We start from the raw sequence: 22,457 nt of genomic DNA on the forward strand, positions 1-22,457 counted from the left end.
AAACACAAGCTTTCTTAGGTGCCATAGGCTTTTGGAGGATGCACATTCCTGAGTACAGCCAGATCGTGAGTCCTCTTTACCTGGTTACCCGCAAGAAGAACGATTTCCATTGGGGCCCCGAACAGCAACAAGCTTTTGCCCAAATCAAGCAGGAAATCGCTCAAGCGGTAGCCCTTGGCCCAGTCAGGACAGGACCCGAAGTGAAGAACGTGCTCTACTCTGCAGCCGGGAGCCATGGCCTGTCCTGGAGCCTTTGGCAGAAGGTGTCTGGTGAGACTCGAGGTCGACCACTGGGATTTTGGAGTCGAAGCTACAGAGGGTCTGAAGCCAACTACACTACAACAGAGAAGGAAATCTTGGCAGCCTATGAAGGAATCCAAGCCGCCTCAGAGGTAATTGGAACTGAGGCACAACTCCTCCTGGCACCCCGACTACCAGTGCTGGGGTGGATGTTCAAAGCAGAGGTTCCCTCTACCTACCACGCCACCAATGCTGCATGGAGCAAATGGATTGCTCTCATCACACAGCGCGCCTGTATCGGAAAACTGAATCGCCCTGGGATTTTGGAAATAATCACAAATTGGCCTGAAGGTGAAAACTTTGGTCTCGCTGATGAAGAAGAACAAGTGACATGTGCTTAAGAAGCTCCACCGTACAACCAACTGCCATCAGAAGACACACACTACGCTCCTTTCACCGACGGTTCTTGTCGCATCGTAGGGATGAAACGAAAGTGGAAAGCAGCCGTATGGAGTCCCACACGACGGGTTGCTGAAGCTACTGAAGGAGACGGTGGATCAAGCCAACTTGCTGAACTCAAAGCTGTTCAACTAGCCCTGGACATTGCTGAAAGAGAGAAGTGGCCAAAGCTCTACCTCTACACCGATTTATGGATGGTAGCCAATGCTCTGTGGGGATGGTTAGAAAAGTGGGAAAAGCTAATTGGCAGCGTAGGGGAAAACCAATCTGGGCTGCTGAAGAGTGGAAAAACATTGCTGCCCGAGTAAGAAAGCTGGTTGTGAAAGTCCGCCATGTAGATGCCCATGTCCCCAAGAGTAGGGCTAATGAAGAACACCAAAACAACAAGCAGGTAGATCAGGCTGCAAAGAGAGAAGTGTCACAGGTAGACTTGGACTGGAAACACAAGGGAGAGTTGTTCCTAGCTCGATGGGCCCATGATGCCTCAGGCCATCAGGGCAGAGATGCCACCTATAAGTGGGCACGAGACCGAGGGGTGGATCTGATCATGGACAGTATCTCCCAGGTCATCCATGATTGTGAGACATGCGCTGCGATCAAGCAGGCCGAGCGGGTGAAGCCCCTGTGGTATGGTGGGCGGTGGTCCAAATACAAGTATGGGGAGGCCTGGCAGATTGATTACATCACACTGCCTCAAACCCGCCAAGGCAAGCGCTATGTGCTCACAATGGTAGAAGCCACCACTGGATGGCTGGAGACCTACCCTGTGCCTCATGCTACAGCCCGGAACACCATCCTGGGCCTTGAAAAGCAAGTCTTTTGGAGGCATGGTAGCCCTGAGAGAATTGAATCTGACAATGGGACTCATTTTAAGAACAGCCTTATTAACACCTGGGCTAGAGAACATGGCATTGAGTGGGTGTACCACATCCCTTGCCATGCACCAGCTGCAGGCAAAGTGGAACGGTGCAATGGGTTGTTGAAGACCACTTTGAAGGCACTAGATGGGGGAACTTTCAAAAATTGGGAACAGCATCTAGCAAAGGCCACCTGGTTAGTTAACACCCGAGGTTCCACCAATAGAGCTGGTCCAGCCCAATCTGAATGCCTGCATACAACAGATGGAGATAAGGTTCCAGTAGTGCATGTCAGAGGTCTGTTAGGAAAGACTGTGTGGATAAATTCTGCCTCGAGTACAGACAAACCCACCCGTAGGGTTGTCTTTGCTCAGGGACCTGGTTGCACATGGTGGGTAATGCAGAAAGACGGAACAACACGTTGTGTACCACAGGGAGATCTGATTGTTGTGTGAGAACCACCTCTAGTGTGAAATGCTTGTATACCCCTGCTTGCTGATTGTCACTGTCACTGTTCGTATATAGCTGTGTATATATATATATATGTATTAATGTGGGTGTAGAATTAGAATATCTTAGTTTGGGCATTGAGCAAACAATATGGGATAAGGGGTGGAATGTCTTGGGGTGACGTTATGATGTGTATCCCATATCGCTGCCTATGCCCAGAAATTAATTTTTGTGCCTTTCTGTGCCTCTAAACTGAGCCTGAGAGGGAGAAGAAAAAACTGAGCAAAACTTTCTCAAAGCAGTTTGCAGCTTGTTGAAAGTCGCATAAAGATAGGAGGGGTTTTTTTTCCCCAGCCGCGGCAGGGGAGCGAGGAAGCACCCGGCTTGCTGTGTTCCAGTCAGCTTTTGGCCAGTTGTTTTCAGTTTCTGGTTCTCCGGAGAGAGACTGAGAGTTGGACTTTGCTTTTCCTTCTCTGGAATTCCGGATTTTCTCCCTTTTCTACTGAAGTGCTTTTAACCTCAAAGCACAGCGGGAGGACTTTTCATCGGGCACAGAGGGCTTGGCCCTGGGCCAAGCCCCAGCTCCGAGGAGACCAAAGGGAGGACTCTAACACTTTCCCAGGTTTTACCTCCACAGCGAAAGATTTTACCATTTAACCTCATTTTCCTTCCCCGTGTGTTTTTTAAATAAATAGTTTTATCTTCTTCAATTTCCTTCGAGGAAAATTTATTTTTTTCCCGAACCTCGGGGGGGGGGGGGGGGGGGGGAGGGGTGGTTGTGCCTTCTCTCGGAGTATATATTTCTAAATTTGGCCAAACCGCTATACTCGCGCTAGCTTGGAGACAAAGGAAGAGAGAGGCTGTTCAGGTCTGACTTCTACACAGGTTTATTGTTAGAAGTTTCGCAACCCGAACAAGCTGGAATCCGATGTCATGGGAATGATGGTATGCAATGGGATGATGATGGGAGGGCCCCTCGGAGACTTGTCCTCAGTTTTATAGGGAATTGGAAAACCCTGGTGAAAGGGGAAAACAACCAATGAGTTACAAGCCAGGGGGAGGATACAATGTAACAAGAACCACTGGGGTGAACCGAGAGGCGGGAGTTATAACAGAACCAATGAACAACCGAGTAAAGGAGAATTTTCCCGAACCGGGGGAGGCGGCTTGTACCCGGGCACCGCCCAGGGGCCGTGCAGCTTAGATTTCTGAGCCGCCCATCGACCCGCCCTCTGAGTCTGCCTCTTTGGGGAACTTGATCCAGGGGAGGGGCTGGGATTGATTGGCATCACGCTGCCCAAGCCCCACAGTGGGCTGGGTCACCCCAACATCCCCCCCTTCTTTATTACTTTGAAATGAGGGGGAAGGCTTAATGGATTTCAAAACCAAACACTTAACAATGGGAAGGTGTAATAAAATTAACAACTCCATAAAGAAACCCCATACAATGTCCTTGATAATGGGAGGTATCCAGCTGCCGGAGCTCCTGGTGCACAGGAGGAGATGCAGCAGCAGGTGGGATAGCAGCATGTAGGATGTCATCACACAGTCGTGGGAGGTAACTTTAGGGACAGTGTAACACAAATAAAATGAATACAAATACAGTCCACTTAAATAACAATGGCTCCCTTGGACTCCCCCTCTTTCAAAACAAAATGAGGGATCATTTTGGGAAGGGAGACACATTTTAAGGAGACTGGGAGATGGAAGGTTTGTTTTTCAGGCCTGGAGGAGGAGTCTTTTTTCCAGCTGGCTTGGTTTTTCTTCTTTTCCAGGCTGTGGCAGCTTCTTTCCTTTGCTTGGCATCCTCAGGTGGTCTCAAAAAGGGTTTGATCCACTTCCCAGGGATCCATCCTGGACCTTCTGGGGTGGAAACACACCCGTAGGCGCTACCCCGGGTGACTAGGGGGTACAGGCCATGTATTTGTAAAGTACCAGGGTCTTTTATTAGGACCTCAGGTCTCTCAGTCAGTTTATGTTTGGCAGAGTTTGTGAAGTGTCTCATGATGGGAGGATCAGGTTCCTCATAGGAACAGTTTAAAAAGTTCAAAGTGAACAACACTTTGGACAGTCTTATGATGGGGGCAGCAATCTCATTGCCACCTTTTTGATGTTCTAACAGTCTTTTTAGTGTTTGATGCTTCCTCTCTATGATGGCTTGGCCTGTGGGCGAGTGAGGGATGCCAGTGATGTGATCCACACCCCACTCACTCATGAATAGGGATGCCAGTGATGTGATCCAAACCTCACTCACTCATTAATCTGTTTAACTCTACAGAGGTGTACGCTGGGCCATTGTCAGTTTTTATTTTATTTGGTGTCCCCAACACAGCGAAGGCCTGTACTAGGTGGTTGATGACATCTTTGGCCCTCTCCCCACGGTGGGCTGAGGTGAAGGTTGCACCAGAAAAGGTATCCACAGAAACGTGAATATATTTCTGGCGGCCAAATTGGGGGAAGTGGGTGACATCTGTTTGCCATACCTCACAACTGCCTAGGCCTCGGGGGTTAACCCCATGACCTATTGATGGAAGCTGATGTTTTTGGCAGTCGGGGCATGTTGCCACAATGGTTTTCACCTGGTCTCTAGTGAGGTGGAACATTCAGATGAGAGCTGGAGCATTCTGATGGAACATTGCATGGCTTAGCTGGGCTTGCTGGAATCTGTTAGGCAGATTCACTAACTCAATGGGCATCGCTAGGGCATCTGCTCTCCTGTTCCCTTTGGCAATAAATCCTGGCAGGTCAGTGTGAGATCTCCCATGCATGACATAGAATGGTTGCTTTCAGTGGGAGATGAGTTGAATCAATTTTAAATGCAAATTGTGAATTTTTGGGTTTGCCACTTCTTTTTGTAAGGCTCTCTCTGCCCTGGAAAGTACGCCTGCAACATAGGCTGAGTCAGTTATCAACTTAAATGGCTCATTGAACCGCTCAATACTCTGACCACGGCTGCAAGTTCTGCCACTTGTGGGGATCCTTCAACTACTTGCACATCAGACTCCCACTTCTGAGTGCAAGGACCCCTCCAAGTGATGACAGATTTGCGGGATGCTCCGGAGACATCTGAAAAGATTGTCAGGGCATCTAAGGGTTTTCGGCTTTGAATTTGTTTTGGAATCAGTTTGAAGACTGAAGTAAACAGTCTGTGTTTTGGGTTGTGTGTAGAAATTTGGCCTGTGTAGCTGTCTAGGGCAAATTGGAGGTGCACATTGTTTTGTATTAGGTGTTCAAGCAAATTGGTTGTCAGCGGTAAATAGATACATGTAAAGTCACACCCTGTAAGGGTGTGGAGGCGGGATCTAGCCTTCATCACCAACTGAGCCATGAGCTCCCGTGGCCTTGTGATACTTTTGGACGGCTGGTGCGAGAGGAAAACCCACTCGATGATTAACAGGGGATCACTCTGCACCTCGTCCCATTGAAATATCAGCCCGTGAAGGTATGGCATTTCCCCTAATACAATAAATTGAAAAGGCAGACCTGGGGCGCAGCAGTGTACCTGCCGGGACGACAGCGCTTCCTGTACCTTACAGATGGATTGTCTCGCCTCCTCTGATAGATGCCTAGGCGATGTGAAGTCATCTTTCCCTCGCAGGAGGTTGAACAGAGCAGCGAGATCTTCTGTCGTCAGCCCTAGGAGTGGCCTCACTGAATTTACGGACCCACAGAGCTGATGGAGTTCCTGCAAGGTGTTAGGGTTATCATTAATTTTCACTTGTTGGGGAACCACAGTCTGTTCATGGATTTTTAGTCCAAGGTATTTAAATGGAGAGGTTTTCTGGACCTTTTCCACCTGGATCTCAAATCCATTTGCCTCTAAGGCCTCAATTACCTTCCCCAATGTCCAGTCTAAATACTGCTGGTTAGGAGCACACACCAAAACATCGTCCATATAGTGGAGCACTATTGCCTTTGCTGCCAACTTTCTGGTGGGGGACAGAATGCGAGCAACATACCACTGGCAGATGGTCGGTGAATTTTTCATGCCTTGCGGCAGAACTCGCCACTGGTAGCACTGCATGGGGGCACCTTTTGGTGTATGGAAGGGACCGAGGAGGCAAACCTGGGAGCATCGTCTGGGTGGAGAGGGATTTGGAAGAAACAGTCTTTAATATCAATGACTGCTACCTTCCACTGCCTGGGGTGCATGGAGGGTGAAGGCATTCTGGGCTGCAGGGGTCCCATGTCCTCAATGACTGCATTTATTTTCCGCAAGTCCTGGAGGAGGCGCCACTGGTCTTTCCCCGGTTTTTTGATTACAAATACCAAGGAATCCCAAGGGCTATTCGAGGGTTCGATATTTCCTTTTCTCAATTGCTCCTCCACAAGTGTGGTGCGCACCTTTAATTTGTCATTTTTCAAAGGCCACTGATCAATCCAGATGTGTTCGTCAGAGATCCAATTTAATTACTGGAATGGGCGCTCTGCAGTCGCCTTTACTAAAAATTTTGGGGTTGAGATGGAATTTCGACTCCTGCCCCCCACTGGGACATGAGATCCCTGCCCCACAATGTAAATCCAGAGTCAATTACAAAAGGACGGACTGATGCTATCTGTCCCTCTGGACCCTCAATTTGGACAACTGCCTTGCTTCTCTGGGCAGATATAGATCCCCCCCCACTCGTCACGATACCTTCTGCCAGCTGCAGCTCCCAGTGTGACGGCCAGTTGTGGGAAGAAATGACTGCCACGTCTGCTCCCGTGTCCATCATTCCTGCCAGGCGGATGTCCGAGCCTTGGCAAGACAGTTTGCAATTAAGCATGGGTTTGCCGTTCCCAACGACCTCAGCCCAGAAGACAGAGGGGTTGTAGTCCTGTGGTGGACTACTGGGCATGAGAATAGCTTGGGCCACAACTTGGTGAGCAGCAAGAAAATAGGGAGGATTAACACACTGAATATTGACAGTAAAGAACCCTTGTAACCCCACTTGAACAATTTCTGGTGTAACACAAACGTCAGCTGGTGAATGTACAACATCTTTTAACACAAACAATATACAGTCTCTCTGATTCTCTCAACTCACAAGGATTCTCTGGGGTGTCACCGAGTCCATTTGAGTTGCAGAGGTCGTGGTGACCATTTTCCTGGTGGCAATTTCTTGATTTGTTCCCTCGTGTGGCTCTGCCACTCCACGCAGTCCAGTCAGTTTTTTGGCTGCATCCCATTGGCGGCAGGCGATGACATTTGCCCTGGGGAAGCAGCTCAGGAACCTTGATTAATTGGAGCTGGAGCTCTGCAGTTTCGGGCCAAGTGCCCTGGTTTGCCACACCTGTGACAGACCCAATTAGCATTTCTTTTGTCCTGAGATGCTGTTGCATCTGCAGTGGCTGCCATTCCTATTAAGTTTTCCCCCGTTTTTAAATTTGGCTGGTTAATTGGCACCAATGTCGTGCAAGCACAAATCATCTGACTTAAGGTCGGTGGAGGTTCGAATGGAAGACCCAAAATCACTCTTACAAGCATCATTGACATTAGCTTTTGCAATTTGCATTATAATATGCTCTCTTGTTTTCGGATCTTCCACTTGTCTTTCCACCACGAGCCTCAGTCTATCCACAAAATCAATAAATGGCTGATTTTGCAGTTGCCGAATCTCAGTATAATTCAATTGAGGTGCTAATTTTGGAGGCATCATTAAGAACACTTGGTCAGCTGCTTGCTTTGCAGCATTCAGGACTGGCTCTGGTGTATTTTGAGCCTGGTTCTGATGCTTAGCTAATAACCCCTCGCCAGTAAGGTGATCCATAGAAACCCCGGTGTTGCTTGGATCCTGCAGTAAAATCGGGAGGACCTCTCCCAGTTGCTTTCTTCAACCTTCTTCCCACATTTGAAACTCGGATGGGGAAAGCAAGCAGGAGAAAATGCTTTTGAGGTTGTGAAAACGAGGTTCACTCTCTTGTGAGAATTTAAAGGGTTTAATATAAAGACAATAAGAGACACATAAAATAAAACAAAGAGGAAATGACCGGGTGCCTTGGCGCTCTGCCAAGAGCACACCTGATGCTCAAGGTGAGTCCTTTTTATACCATTTTTACTGTCCGTTCTCTATTCATATTCAAACTTTTCCAGGAGCGGTTCTGCATGGCCACTCCTTGGTTCCGCCTTTTTAGAGCATGCATATTCTTCTGCCTTGTGGTTTTATTTCTTTTGATTCTTGGGGTTGGGCTTGCTAGGTAAAAATTGATGGTAGGGTGGATCTCTAAATTCTCCAGACAGTCAGGGCTGATTGCAGCTTTGGGCCTCTTTGTCTCTCCGGGCAGAGCGGTGATAACGGCTCTTGGACTCTCCTGGCCGCCCGTTCTCCGGGCAGAGTAGCCTTTGGGCCCTTTTGTTCTCTGGACAAAGTGTTGATTAGCAGCTCCTTGGGCCTCATCCTCTGTTCACTTGGAGGTTATCTTACTAGCTCACACTTGCTAACATTCTTGCTAAAAAGAGAGAAAACTACATCCACACAGCAAAAAGCATTTCTAACATTATATAATATCTACCTTTATACTTGCGAGAAGCCAATATTATAATATATGTTTATAACAAGGTCATGTGGCACAAGAACTGTACTAGAGAGAGTTATCTTAAGAAGGTTCTTAAAATATTGACTCTCCCTCCCAAATTCTTTCTGGGCTTTGCAAAGCTCTTTCAGCCCTGCAGAATCAAAGGGTTTCCATGTGGGATTATTGCCAGTTCGATCATATGTTACAGGAGCAGCAAAGGGATAGGAGGGGGCTGAGGGGACTCCCAGACCCGATTTCAAGATGGCGTCGGTTCCGGTTTCTACCCCATCGGAACCTGAAGAGGGGGGTGTGGGAACCAGGAAGTCCTCCACAGGGGGTGGGGTTGGAGGACAAGGAGGCGTGGTCACAGGATGGGCAGGAATTCCCGATGCAGGGGGCGGTACCTGACATGTGGGAGGAACACAATAACGCCACGTCTGGAGGCGGGGATAGGAAAGGGTTGGGGGTAGGAGGGCGAAAGGGCTTGTGGGAAGAAGAAGAGGGGGGATGGGGTGGACTGTGCCATGCGGTCGGCGCCATTGTTCAGACGTGGAGTGGGGGGGGAACAATGGCAAACAGCCTTTAAAACAGTTTTCGGGTCTTACAACTGGGGAAGAGGGAGAGGGATACGGGGTTTGGGAAGAGGTCGAGGTGGCCTGGCCAGGGCTAACTCGACAGGGTGGCTGAAAAGACCGAGAAGGGTCAGAGAGAAGGCAGCAACTCTGTGCCTCTTGGCATATCACTCCATTCGGTTTTTCCAACAAAAGGGAGGTGGGATGAGGAGCAGGAGGGAAGGAAGGAGGGATATGGGAAGAACTGCGAGGGGATTTGTGCTTTTCTTTTACTTTCTGATCCATGTTATGCAAGTCCCTAAGGACTAGAAGGAGAGGAAAAATTTTTTCTCCAGAGGAGTCTCCCTTTCGCTTTAAATCAGCAATCTTATCCCCCACAGCCTGCCAGAAGGCAGGAGATTTTAAATTTGTGGGAGATACTTGAGGAAGGTAAAAGAAAAGCCAGCGAACAAACTGTTTTAACAGACCCTTTGAAAATTTAAAACCACTAACTTGAAGGGATTTCGCAACTTGGAGAAAAACCTCTCTTTGGGGCTGAGACAGTTTTGATCCCATCTCTCTCTCAGCACTTCTTCCACCTGCCACCTGCAAAACGAAAAAAGAAACAATGTATAAGGGACTGAGGATACTCACACAAGTTTCAGAAATCAGTACAAATTTGTCTGGTCACAAAGTAAAAGGCACAGGTGGGGTTCTCCTAGGCACAACTGCTCTCCAAGGTCAGTCCAGTGCAGAATCAGTGGGAGTTAGCAGCCTTCTTTCAGGGTACTGCTCCTAAAACAGAGCAGACTGCTCCAAGAAGCGTCGGCAAGCTCCAAAGTCGCTTCTTCTCACTGTGCACCAACAGCAACGACGTCGTAGGGATCTACTCATGTGAGCCCCACGCTTGGTGCGCCAACCTAATGCAGTGCTTGGTGCTCAAAGCACGAGCTCTGGCGTGCCCCAGGTCAGAGAGAATCCAGCTGCACTACTTCTGCGGGTCGCAGAAACGACTTTGGCATCAGGAAAAGAGCTGCTTGCTGGGCTAGCTAGCTGGCTTCTTGGCAGAGGGAACACGGCACGTTAGCTCAGAGACAAAGGAAGAGAGAGGCTGTTCGGGTCTGGCTTCTACACAGGTTTATTGTTAGAAGTTTTGCAACCCGAGCAAGCTCGGAAAGCTGGAATTCGATGTGATGGGATGGAATGTGATGGGATGGCTCCTCAGAGCCTTGTCCTCAGTTTTATAGGGAATTGGAAAACCCTGGTGAAAGGGGAAAACAACCAATGAGTTACAAGCCTGGGGGAGGATACAATGTAACAAGAACCACTGGGGTAAACCGAGAGGCGGGAGTTATAACAGAGGACAACCAAGTAACTGAGAATTTTCCCGAACCGGGGGAGGTGGCTTGTACCCGGGCACCGCCCAGGGGGTGCAGCTTAGGCTTCTGAGCCATCCCCTGAGTCTGACTCTTTGGGGAACTCAATCCAGGGGAGGGGCTGGGATTGATTGGCATTACGCAGCCCCAACCCCGCAGTGGGCTGGGTCACACCAACAGCCCTCAGACTATTGGTTTTGGATGCTCTGCCCGCCTTTGGGAGTTTTCAGGATAAAACGGGCACGGGCTTTTGAGTTGCTTGTTCTTGCCTCTGTTCTCTTCAGGGTGTTGCTATTAAATGCCTCGGAATTGCATGCAGAGAACCCCTCTCGCCTCTTTGTCTCCAGTTTGTGCATAGACTGTGTGTGTGAGCGACTGTTCACAACCACCTGCAAAGGTGAGATTGTGTGCACGCATAGGTTCTAAGAGAGTGCCACCTAAGCGGTCCACGAGGGACCGAGTAGGGACAAACGCAGCATCGATCCACCGAAGCCCTCTCCTTTACAGGGCCAATAACGGACACCTTGGGGTTGGGGTCTACTACAGGCCACCAAACCAAGAGGAGCCTGATGATGAGGCCTTGTTGCTTCAGCTCCAGGAAGCATCATGCTTGCAAGCTCTCATCTTGATGGGGGATTTGCCCGCCTCTGGGACCCTTCAGGATAAAACCACACGCGGGCTTCGTTCTTGGTTCTTTGTTTCCCTTCGAGTGTGTTTGCACCATTAAATGCCTCGGAATTGCATGCAGAGAACCCCTCTCGCCTCTTCGTCTCCAGTTCATGCTTAGACTGTATGAGTGGCTGTTCGTGACTACCTGCAAGGGTGAGATCGTTTGCATGCGTGGGTGCTAGCAGAGTGCCGCCTAAGCATCTCCACGAGGGACCCTGTGGAAAAAACGCGGCATCAATCCTCCAACTCCCTCATTCCATACCTGGCGCCACGAACAGGGACCTTGGTTGAAGTCCCTGCAAGAGTGTCCCTCAGCGAGTGAACGGTCTGAGGAGTCACCATTCGGAAACACCAAGACCCCAACAGGAGATGTAAATTCTATTAGACCTGTCTGGAAGGACAGCCGATATCTCTCTCAGCGTGAGAGAGCCGGCTGAAGAATGGAGAACTATCCACCGAGAATTTTTCTTTTACCCGGGAGCTGGGAGCCAGAGGGCTTGGCGGGATTGGCGCCAGAAGTGCAGCGTGAGCAGGTACACCACAGCAGGGCTCAGAGGAGCAGCTTTGGAGTCGGCAAAAGCCGGCAAATCTTGGGGGTGAGTGAAGCCAAGGAAAGCTCATTCGGATCCCTTTTCACCTTTTCTTTTACTAGCTTTTTTCTCTCGGTGGATGGGCGAGGTTTTTGGGGAAAGATGGGTATGAAATTCTCAATTCCCCAACGAGAGGCTTTTATCCAAGTTAAAAATACCCTAAAAGCGAGGAAAATCCATTTTTCTAAGAGACTCTTAGAATGCTTTATGCGGTGGATTTGCTATTATTTCCCTAACGTTACAGTAGAGTCAGTTAAGAACCCCGCGCTCTGGGACGGGGTGATCGAGAGGCTGGCGTTTCTGAGATAAGGCGGGGACGAGTCATTTAAGAAATTTTTTCCTTTAGCAGTTTTAATTTATAACGTGGTCTCAGAATCAGAAAATGAGGCGGCGATGCCTGAGAATGCAGATTCCCAGGCGGAAGACACTCCTCCCCGCCCTGCAGCGCTCCCCGCCCTTGGATGGCGCAGCCACGCGTGGCCGCTTCCATGCCGGGGGGCATGCCCCCACCAAGTCCACTTAACAGCGGTGGCAGCCTAGCCTGCCCTTCCACGGCACCCTCCCCGGTTCCAAGTTTGTGCGCCCCAGCCCCGCGCCACAAACATGGCTTGGCCCACATGGCTGACTCTGGAGCCTCATCACCCCCCCCCCCCCCCCATGGGTTTTCCCACCCCTGCCCCAAACAATGGAGGCCACGTGGCAGCGGCGGTCCCTCAAAATGGTGGAGACCATGCAGTCCCCCACAGCCCTCCTCCTCCTGTCCCCGCATGCATCATCACGCCAGGCCCCTCCCCTACATCGATGGGTGTAACTGAATCAGGGGGATGGGAAGCAGAAGAATTAGTTTGTTAGGAACAATGCATCTAGCTTAGTCAGCATACCAGAGCAGGAAGAAAAGATAAGAGACCACTGATAAGGGCAGGGGGAGTCTCGGACAGACATCCTGTGCTCAACCCAAAACAAGCTCAAACCAGTCTCGAAGCTTAAACTCGGGCCAGGGGTATAAAGAGCATGCGCAGGGAGGAAAGGTGAAAAGTTCAGGATGAGGAAGACTCCTGACTTCATCAGAAGACGACCCTCGGAGACCCCTACCAAAGCCAACAGACAACACTGCGCACGCGCAACGTAGATGTAAATGACTTTTGGGTTCATTATAATACGAAGGGAGGCTGGGCGGGGCTAGGTAATGAATATGCATAGGCGTATTGGGAAACTCAATGAATATGGAACTTGTAACCCGATAAATACCAAGCTGAATGCAGCTGTCGGCACGCATGATTTTGGAGGAGCTATCTCCCATGCGTCCCAGCGCTGGAATAAACATACCTATTTTACTACTTATTTAGTAGTGGAGTCTTTCCCGCTCATCATAACCGTGCTAGGACCCTCCTACATCACTGGGAATCCCTTCCATGACACAGACCCTGCCCCCACAGGGAATTCCTTTTGCATCATGGGCTCCGCCCACATTCCCACCCCCTCCATCGGAAGCCCCTCCCCCAACCCTGCCTCCCCCCTTGGTTCCCACGCCTCCCCCCTCGGTTCCCACAGTCCCACAAACCCGGAAGAGAACAGAGACTGGGAGTTTATGGCTGCCCCAGTCATGTACAATAGGCAGGGACAGAATCCCCAGTGGGAACCATTCCCATTTGTCAATTTAAAGGAACTGTGTAAGGCTGCAAATGATTTTGGGTGAGAATCTCCTTATTTCAAAAGCCTAGTACAGGCTACCTTTGCCAGGAGCATTTTAGTGCCGCATGATATTAAAAAGATCATGTCTTGCCTACTCTCCCCGACTGAATATCTATTGTGGGAGAGAACATGGAAAAGGCTGCTCTGGGATCTCAACGTGAGTTACCAGAGAGATCCCAACAGATCAAATTTAACCCTAGAGCAGCAATGCGGTGAAGACAACCTGGAAAAGCCTCTGGATCAGGCCCGGATACTCCTGGAGCCAGTCCTGGGTGACTTAAAGCGGGCTGCGGAAAGGGCTTTGTCTCTTACCCCCACAGGTTCCACTCCCGTGCTAGCTTTTCCCATATAAAGCAGGAACAAGGGGAAAGTTTCATCAAATTTGTAGACCGGTTAAAAGGGGCAATAGAGATCCAGGTCAAAAGCATAGAAGCTCAGACAGAGCTGCTTAGAACTTTGGCAAGAGATAATGCAAATGCAAGATGCCAAAGTGTCATAAGAGCCCTCCCCCTGGACCCTGCCCCCACCCTCGACCAAATGGTAGAAGTATGCACCAAACTAGTATGGGAAGAATCCACAGTTAACCCAGGTTTCCAACAAGGGGTGGTGGGTGCAATAACAGCAGGAAAAGACAATAATGAAAGGCCCTGGTGTTACAATTGTGGAAGTTTTCAACACTTCGTAAAACACTGCCCTGAACCCAAAAGATCTAACGGGAACAGAAATCCTGTTGTTACAGACTGTTCTACCTGCAAGCACCAGCCGGGAAACGGGCAGTGAAGCGCGGCCTGGCCCTGCGCAATGACACCAAATCAGCGTCCGTCTCTCCCTGCCCTACCACCCATGCCACAGACAGTGACTCCTTACCGCAGTAGGAAGCAGGCGAAAGACTTCTGCTTGTGAGTACCTGTGCACACCTTTTCCATGACAGAACTCAGCAACCCATACACGCAGGTTTAAAAAAACTTCTAGACAAAACAGTGGACATTTTAGTAATCGGAGACATCGTGCGAGGTCCACCCGAGCTCTCTATTTCACCTGAGGTACACAGGATGGACCCCCGTGGACAGGTACAGATTGCTGTCTCCTGTGCCAACACCCCTTGGTTTCTACAAAAGGGTCAAGTGGTAGCACAGGCTATCATCTTACCCGAGGACTTCCCCAGGTGCTACAGGATGCCGTCCATATGGTGGGCAGAAGTAGTGGGACGGGACAAACCAACCCTTCATTGCAAACTGCACAATGGGAAATCCACAGCTACACTGGCAAGGATGGTCGATACAGGGGCTGATATCACCATCATATCCAAAGCAGAGTGGCCATGGCAGTGGGAACTTAAGCCAGCTGCTGGGGTAGTTATGGGGATTGGGGGTTCTGCAGCATCTATGAGGAGCACAAATAACATCATTATCGAGGGTCCAGATGGACACTATGCCTCCATCAGGCCATTTGTTATCCCATCAGGTTTCACCTTATGGGGCAGGGACCTCCTTAGTCAATGGAGGGCTCAGCTGGTAATCCCACCTCCATCTCAGGACTTTTAGTTGGGGCCACTGAAAAGTGTGCCACTCCAGCTCTTACCTGGAAGACAGGCAAAGCTATCTGGACCGAACAGTGGCCCCTATTAGCTGAAAAGCTGCACGCGCTTGAGTCCCTTGTAGAGGAACAGCTGGCCAAAGGCCACCTTGTTCCCTCCAACAGCCCTTGGAACTCCCCTGTCTTTGTTCTAAAAAAGCCAGGCAAAGACAGATGGAGGCTTCTGCAAGACCACTGGAGAATTAATGAGGTAATTGAAGACATGGGTCACCTGCAACCCGGCCTGCCCTCACCCTCAGTGCTCCCCCAATGGTGGAAGCTTGCTGTCATAGACATTAAAGACTGCTTCTTTGCTATCCGATTACACCCACGCAATGCCCCTCGGTTTGCCTTCTCCGTGCCATCCCTGAACCAGCAGGTCCCCATGCGCAAGTACCATTGGCAAGTTCTACCCCAGAGTATGAAAAATTCCCCGACAATCTGCCAGTGTTACGTCGGACACGTCCTGTCCCCTATCAGGAAAGAGTTCCCCAGGGCCATCCTACTCCACTATATGCATGAAATGTTGATCTGTGCACCTGATGACAATTACTTGGACTTGACCCTCTAAGAGACTGTCCGAGCCATCGAGAAAGCAGGGTTTGAGATTCAAACCAAGAAGATCCAGCGTACCTGCCCATGGACTTACCTTGGACTCCGCACTGGTGAACGGACTGTCATGCCCCAGCAGCTCACCATCCAAGATGACCCTAAGACCCTCCGGGACTTGCATCAGCTTTGTGGGTCCATCAACTGGGTACATCCTCTGCTGGGTGTTACGATGGAAGACCTCTCACCCCTGTTTGACCTTCTCAAGGGTTGTGAGGACCTGAACTTGCCACGTGCCATCACCACGGAGGCCTGGGAAGCCATCGGTAAGGTGCAGCTCGCCCTGTCTTCTCAATAGGTTCACCGGACCCTTCCACACCTGCCTTTCAGTTTCATTGTTCTAGGTAATGTACCTATATTTCATGCCTTGATCTTTCAGTGGGACTCAGTGCAGAGGGACCCTCTAATCATCATAGAGTGGATCTTTCTGTCACATCAGTCGCCCAAAAGCATCACAACACCACAGGAACAAATGGCCCTAATGCCTTAAGAGGCCTCCTAGAAACAGAGACTAGACAGGAGCAAGGGAATAAAAGTAGGTATTTATTTGAAAGGCCTTCAAAGGTACCCCCTGGGCAGCCACAGGCTATTGCCAAGATGGACCCCAAGATGGATGATAGGTCACGAGTTCTTCACACTTTTATAGGTTTGGTTCATTTGCATATCAGGGTTAATTCTCCAATTAAAGCTTCAGTTTTCCCCTCACCTTACCCCCCCCCCCCCCCCCCGCCTTAGCGGCTCCTTGGTTTATACTTTTGGGCCTAGGAGAGCCTAAGTGTCCTTGAAGAGAAGGCCCAGAGAGGCTTTGTTATGTCTACCTAGCACAAGTGAGCAGAAATTAACAGGATACAAGAAACTTTCAGAGTTACACACTAAGCAGTACATCATTTGAAAAATATAAAAGTTAAAACCTAAGGCATCATTTCCCCCCTTTAGAGGCTTGACAAGGCCTCCACCTTGTTGAGATTCTATTCCAAATATTCTAAATATCTACTAATAATATGTGTCTAACAGCAGTATATATCTATAAACAAGAATTATAATTACAATCATTATAAACAATCTTTAATCCAGGGTTGGTTTGGTAACCATGAAACCAGGGTGTGGAAGATACAATCAGCTTTGAATGTTATTCAATGTAAGATCTAAGTTAATTCTCAAATTGCAAACAAATTTTGTTGATCTTTTCAGTTCACATGTCAATTATTAGTTTTGTATCCAAATGAATGTCTTTGGATATACTTTGGACTAGAATCATATGCAAAATTTAGTTCCAAACCTGAGCCAGGGTTACCAACTGTGTAGATAATAAGCACAGGAAAAAAATCATTTAAACTACATCATCTTCGTTTGTATCAGTCTCTGTTTTCTCAGTTGTTTCAGGACCAGAAGCCTTCTTAACTCTGGAGTAGTGAATCCAGGGTCCTTTGCCAGCGACTTTGACTGGGGTGAGGGTGGTCAGCAAAATCTGGAATGGTCCTCTCCACTTGGACAGTAGAGGATCACTGTCCCACCACTTAACATAGACCCAGTCTCCAGGCTGGAAGGGATGTGCAGGTGTGTCCAGTCCTATGGGTCTGGATAACACAATGTAATTCTGGAGCTTCTGCAAAGTAGAACCTAAAGCCATTAGATATCTCTGCAAATCAAGTTTTCCCCTCATGTGAATTTTACCTGGAACATGTGGAATTTGATATGGCCTGCCATACAGTATTTCATAGGGACTGATGTTATCCCTCCGCCTTGGTTGTATGTGGATCCTCAGTAAAGCTATAGGCAAGGCCTGAACCCATGTCATGGATGTCTCTTGACAAATTTTGCTAATTTGTGCTTTAAGGGTTCCATTCATGTGTTCAACTTTACCACTTGCTTTGGGTCTGTAAGGTGCATGCAGGTCCCAAGCAATTCCCAAATTCCGGCTAACTTCTTGAATCACATTTGCAACAAAATGTGGTCCCCTATCCGAGGACATACCCAAAGGAACCCCAAACCTTCATATTATATGATTGAGCAAATCTTTCACCACCTCCTTGGCTGTGTTAGTGTGACAGGGGTAAGTTTCAGGCCATCTGCTGAAAGTGTCAGCTAATACCAATATGTACTTGTATCCCTCTTTGCATGGTAACTCAGCAAAGTCTATTTGCCAGTAATCTCCAGGAAGATCCCCTGCCTTTGTTACTCCTAACACAACTCTTTTTCTCGTATCAGGATTGTTTTTGCAGCAGATTTCACACTTGCTCACTACTGATTGTACAATATCTGTCATTCCCTTTCCTATTACTACCTTCTTTAGATGTTTCAGAAGATTTTCAACCCAGAAATGTGTGCTTTCATGTTCTCTTTGAGCTAGCTCTCAAAGGATTAGAGGTGGGACTACAACCTGATTTGCAGGTGTGACAGCCCATCCATTTTCTGTGATCTCAGCCTTAAGAAACTTAATTAACTTGTGATCTGCCTGGTCATATTTTGGGGTGAACCCTGACAAATCAATCCTTTTTTGTGGAATTACTGCAAGAATACCTTTTTCTGCAGCCCTTCTTGCTGTTTCATCAGCAAAGCGATTTCCCAATTCTGGAGTGGTTTTCCCTTTCTGGTGACCCCTACAATGCATGATAGCTACTTCTGTGGGTCTTTTGATGCTCTCTAAGAGGGCAAGGATTTGTTCAGCATGTTTGATCTGGTTACCTTGAGCGTTCAACAGTCCTCTCTCCTTCCAAATGGCTCCATGGGTGTGGACAACACTAAATGCATATTTAGAGTCAGTCCATATATTTACCTTCTTTCTTTTTCTCAGGTCTAGGGCCCTTGTCAGTGCAATCAGTTCAGCTTTCTGCAATGACACATCTGCCGGCAGGGCCTTCGCCTTGATCACCTTGTCCTGGGTGGTTGCTGCATAACCTGTCATTCGTTTACCATTTCTCATGAAGCTGCTCCCATCTGTAAACAGCTCCCAGTCTGGATTTTCTAGGGGCACGTCCTTCAGGTCTGGTTTGCTGGAAAGACCTCCTTGATTGTCTGCAAACAGTCATGCTCAGGCACATCAGCAGTTAAGGCAGAGGACAGAAACATGGCAAGGTTAACAACAGAAGTTGTTTTCAGGGTAACATCATCCTGTTCTAACAGCAGTGACTGATATTTAAGCATTCGGTTGCTGGACAGCCAATGTCCTCCTTTCTGTTCCAGTACTGCTGGAATGTGGCATGTGGCACATACACTACAATGTGTTGTCCAAGGGTGAGTTTCTGGGCCTCTTGAATCAGGATGACAGTAGCCACCACGGCCTTCAAACACCCAGGCCACCCTTGGCTAACATTGTCTAGCTGTTTGGAAAAGTAGGCCACAGCCCTCCATTGGCTTCCAAGGTGCTGTGCTAATACACCCAGTGCCACATTAAGTCTCTCGTGTAAAAAGTTCAAAAGGCTTAGTCAAGTCTGGTAAGCCCAGTGCTGGGCCATCATGAGGGCCAGGGGCTTGCCTCCAAATCCTCGCTGGGTGCGATTTTGCATGCATACATTTGCCATTAACAGTTGGTAACTTGGAGCATTTGCTCCAGACAAACTAACATCTCCAGTACGCTCTGGACAGCTACACAGGCCAAATTTCAGTCCACAAACCCAAACATAAGCTGTTTAACACAACATTCAATCTGGTTCCAAAATCACTGCTAAGTCGAACCCCTCTCAAGGATCTGACAGTCTTTACTGGTGGTTCAGGTTCTCATAAATCTGTCAGTAGACACTTTCTCTGGAGCCGTCTTTGCATCTGCCCATGAGGGAGAAAAGGCCACAGATGTAATAAAACACTTTCTCCTTGCCTTTTCTACCCTGGGTGTGCCCAAGGAAGTGAAAACGGACAATGGTCCTGCCTATGTTTCTAATAAAGTGCAAGATTTCTTTAGTCAGTGGGTCATTCAGCACACCACAGGCCTACCCCACTCCCCCACAGGACAGTCTATTGTTGAAAGGACCCACCAAACTCTCAAGAGGGTCCTTGACCAACAACACGGAGGTGCAGAGGTTAATTCTCCCATTGTGAGACTCTGCAAAGCTCTCTTTACCATCAATTTCTTAAACAACTCCTTCTCAGAAACCACCTCCCCCGTATTCTGACACTTTACCAATTCAACACAAGCCAAATTAAAGGAACAGCCACCTATGTTGGTCAAGGATCCAGAGAGCTGTCAAATTCAGGGACCCTTTCCGCTGATCACCTGGGGGAGGGGATACGCTTGTGTTTCCACACCAGCAGGTTTGAAGTGGGTGCCGGGAAAGAATATAAAGCCCTACCTTGGACCACTGACAACAGCTCCTGAGGACACAAGAAAAAATGCAGAAAACCCTGACACTGAACCCGAGAAAGACGAGACTAGTGCCGCCTGGAGGTGACGTCGATGCAAAGTGACAGGCCACGTGAACATCTAATTTGCGTCCCCTCCAGACAGTTTCAGTTTAAAATCCCCCTGAACCCCTCTGACCTTCCCTCATGGTTTCCCTGCCCAAATAATCCTTTACCCTTCCCATACCCCATACCTACCTTCTTTTTTGTAAAGGGAGGATGGAAAAGGGAAATTGATAAAGGGAGAACAAACATTTCCAGTTTCAGATATTCTCCTTGAGTGATTTGATCTTTCAATAATTTGCCATGATCCTTAACAACTTTGAGACCCTTACAGAGACACCAGTCCCAACTCCCCCGTGGAACCTGGCACCTGTCACCCTGCCGTCTCCTAGATGTCCCTAATCCAAGCAAGTATCCAGAGACGCTGCTGTGGCTATGGGTGCTGTGGCTGATAGGAGCATGGAAATAGCAGCCTCGGTAGGCCGGAAAATCTACCGCATCCAGCACCGTCAAAGGAACTCGGGACTTGTTGGGACATTGGGAACTCAGGGGAGGGGTTGCCTCCTTTCGGGGGCTTTGCGGGTGTTTCTGCTTGTTCTGCCATCTGTTCATTGTTTGAAATACTGCCACAACCCTGGACCCTCACTGTTAAAATCAAAATACCCCTTCCCCACTTGTAGAAAGGGAAAGAACGGTTCCCACCTTGGTTAGTTCCAAGTAAGTGGAGGAAGCCTTCTTTTAAAATAAATTAGGGGGAGATGTTGTGGTAGCTAAGTCCACTTTACACCCCCTATGTTACTTTAAAGTGGTCTCTCCCTACACCACTGTGCTAGAAAGTTTTCCCTTTACCGAGATTCCACTGGTCACTGACTCCCCCCTCCCATCCCTTCTCCCATTGGCTCCTGTTATGTCACTCAACCTTGCCTCTGCCCCTAGCCCTCAGACTATTGGCTTTGGATGCTTTGCCCGCCTCTGGGACCCTTCAGGATAAAACCACACGCGGGCTTCGTTCTTGGTTCTTTGTTTCCCTTCGAGTGTGTTTGCACCATTAAATGCCTCGGAATTGCATGCAGAGAACCCCTCTCGCCTCTTCGTCTCCAGTTCATGCTTAGACTGCGTGTGTGAGTGGCTGTTCGTGACTACCTGCAAGGGTGAGATTGTTTGCACGCGTGGGTGCTAGCAGAGTGCCGCCTAAGCATCTCCATGAGGGACCCTGGGGAAAAAACACGGCATCGATCCTCCGATGCCCTCATTCCATACCTTTCAGGGAGTTATAGAGCAATGAAGTCCCCTGGAGCCTCTTTTTCTCCAGACTAAACAACCCCAGCTCCATCAGCTGCTCCTCATAAGAATTGTGTTCCAGCCCCTTCACCAGATTTGTTGCCCTTCTTTGGACACACTTCAGCACCTCAATGTCTCTCTTGTAGTGAGGGCTCAAAACTGAACACAGTATTCAAGGTGCAGCCTTACCAATACTGAGTACAGGGGGACAATTGCTTCCCTAGTCCTGCTGGCCACACTATTTCTGATACAGCTAGCTCATTTCATTCAACATCCTGCAGCTGATCCTGCAGGCAGCTCCCAATTTGTACCAGTGATTAAGGCACCTGCATGGACTTTATCTAAAAGTGCAGCAGGAAGCTCTTATAGGAACATCCTTCCTGTTTGACAGTAGAAATTATGACTAGAATTGCTTTCTTGTAAGAAAAGCCCATAATAGCTTTTATGACCAAAAAGGAGGAACTTCTCCATGGATGGGATCTGCCCAGCATGCTATGGGAAAATCCATCCAGGGTTAAGCTAATGCTGCATGAACTGTGGTTCCCAGCATCTGAAGGCATGTAAGATTTACTCACTATCTATATTCGTCTTTTTATTCTATCTTATTACAACAGCTATTTTATTAAGCCATTTGTTGTCAGGCCTTTTTTATCCAGATCTAGGTGCACCCTGCTCCCTCTCTCTGAAGTCCCCCTGCCTGCACAGAACAGGATGCAAACCTTTTTATTCCAGATGCACATCTTCCCATCTGTTCCCATCAATCAGTTGATATTAAAAAAAAAAATGGCTTCTGAGACTGTCCATATAGTTGTTTGGATAAACTTTACATGTTGTCTTGGGGTGACTTTATGATGTGTATCCCATATCGCTGCCCTATGCCCAGAAATTAATTTTTGTACCTTTCTATGCCTTTAAACTGAGCCTGAGAGGGGGGAGGAAAAACCTTTTCAAAGCAGTTTGCAGCTTGTTCAAGGTCACACAGAGATAGAGAATTTTTTTTTCAGCTGCAGGAGGGAAGGGAAGCACCTGGCTTGCTTTTCTTTCCAGCCAGCTTTCAGCAGTTTTTTTTCCCCCAGGTCTTTTTTCCTTTGGAGAGTTGAACTTTTGTTTTCCTTGAACTTCGCTTTTTTTTCCTTTTCTCTCTGCTGGATGGTTTCAACATCAGAATACATTGGGAGGACTTTCCACTGAGGCCTTGGCCCTGGAGGTGGGCCTACCGCCCTGTCCCAGCTCCAAGGAGGGGGAGAGAGAGATCTATGGAAGGACTCTGAATTT

The sequence above is a fragment of the Aphelocoma coerulescens genome (genome assembly GCF_041296385.1).
Source record: "Aphelocoma coerulescens isolate FSJ_1873_10779 chromosome W unlocalized genomic scaffold, UR_Acoe_1.0 ChrW_unloc_scaf_1, whole genome shotgun sequence".
NCBI lineage: Eukaryota > Metazoa > Chordata > Aves > Passeriformes > Corvidae > Aphelocoma > Aphelocoma coerulescens.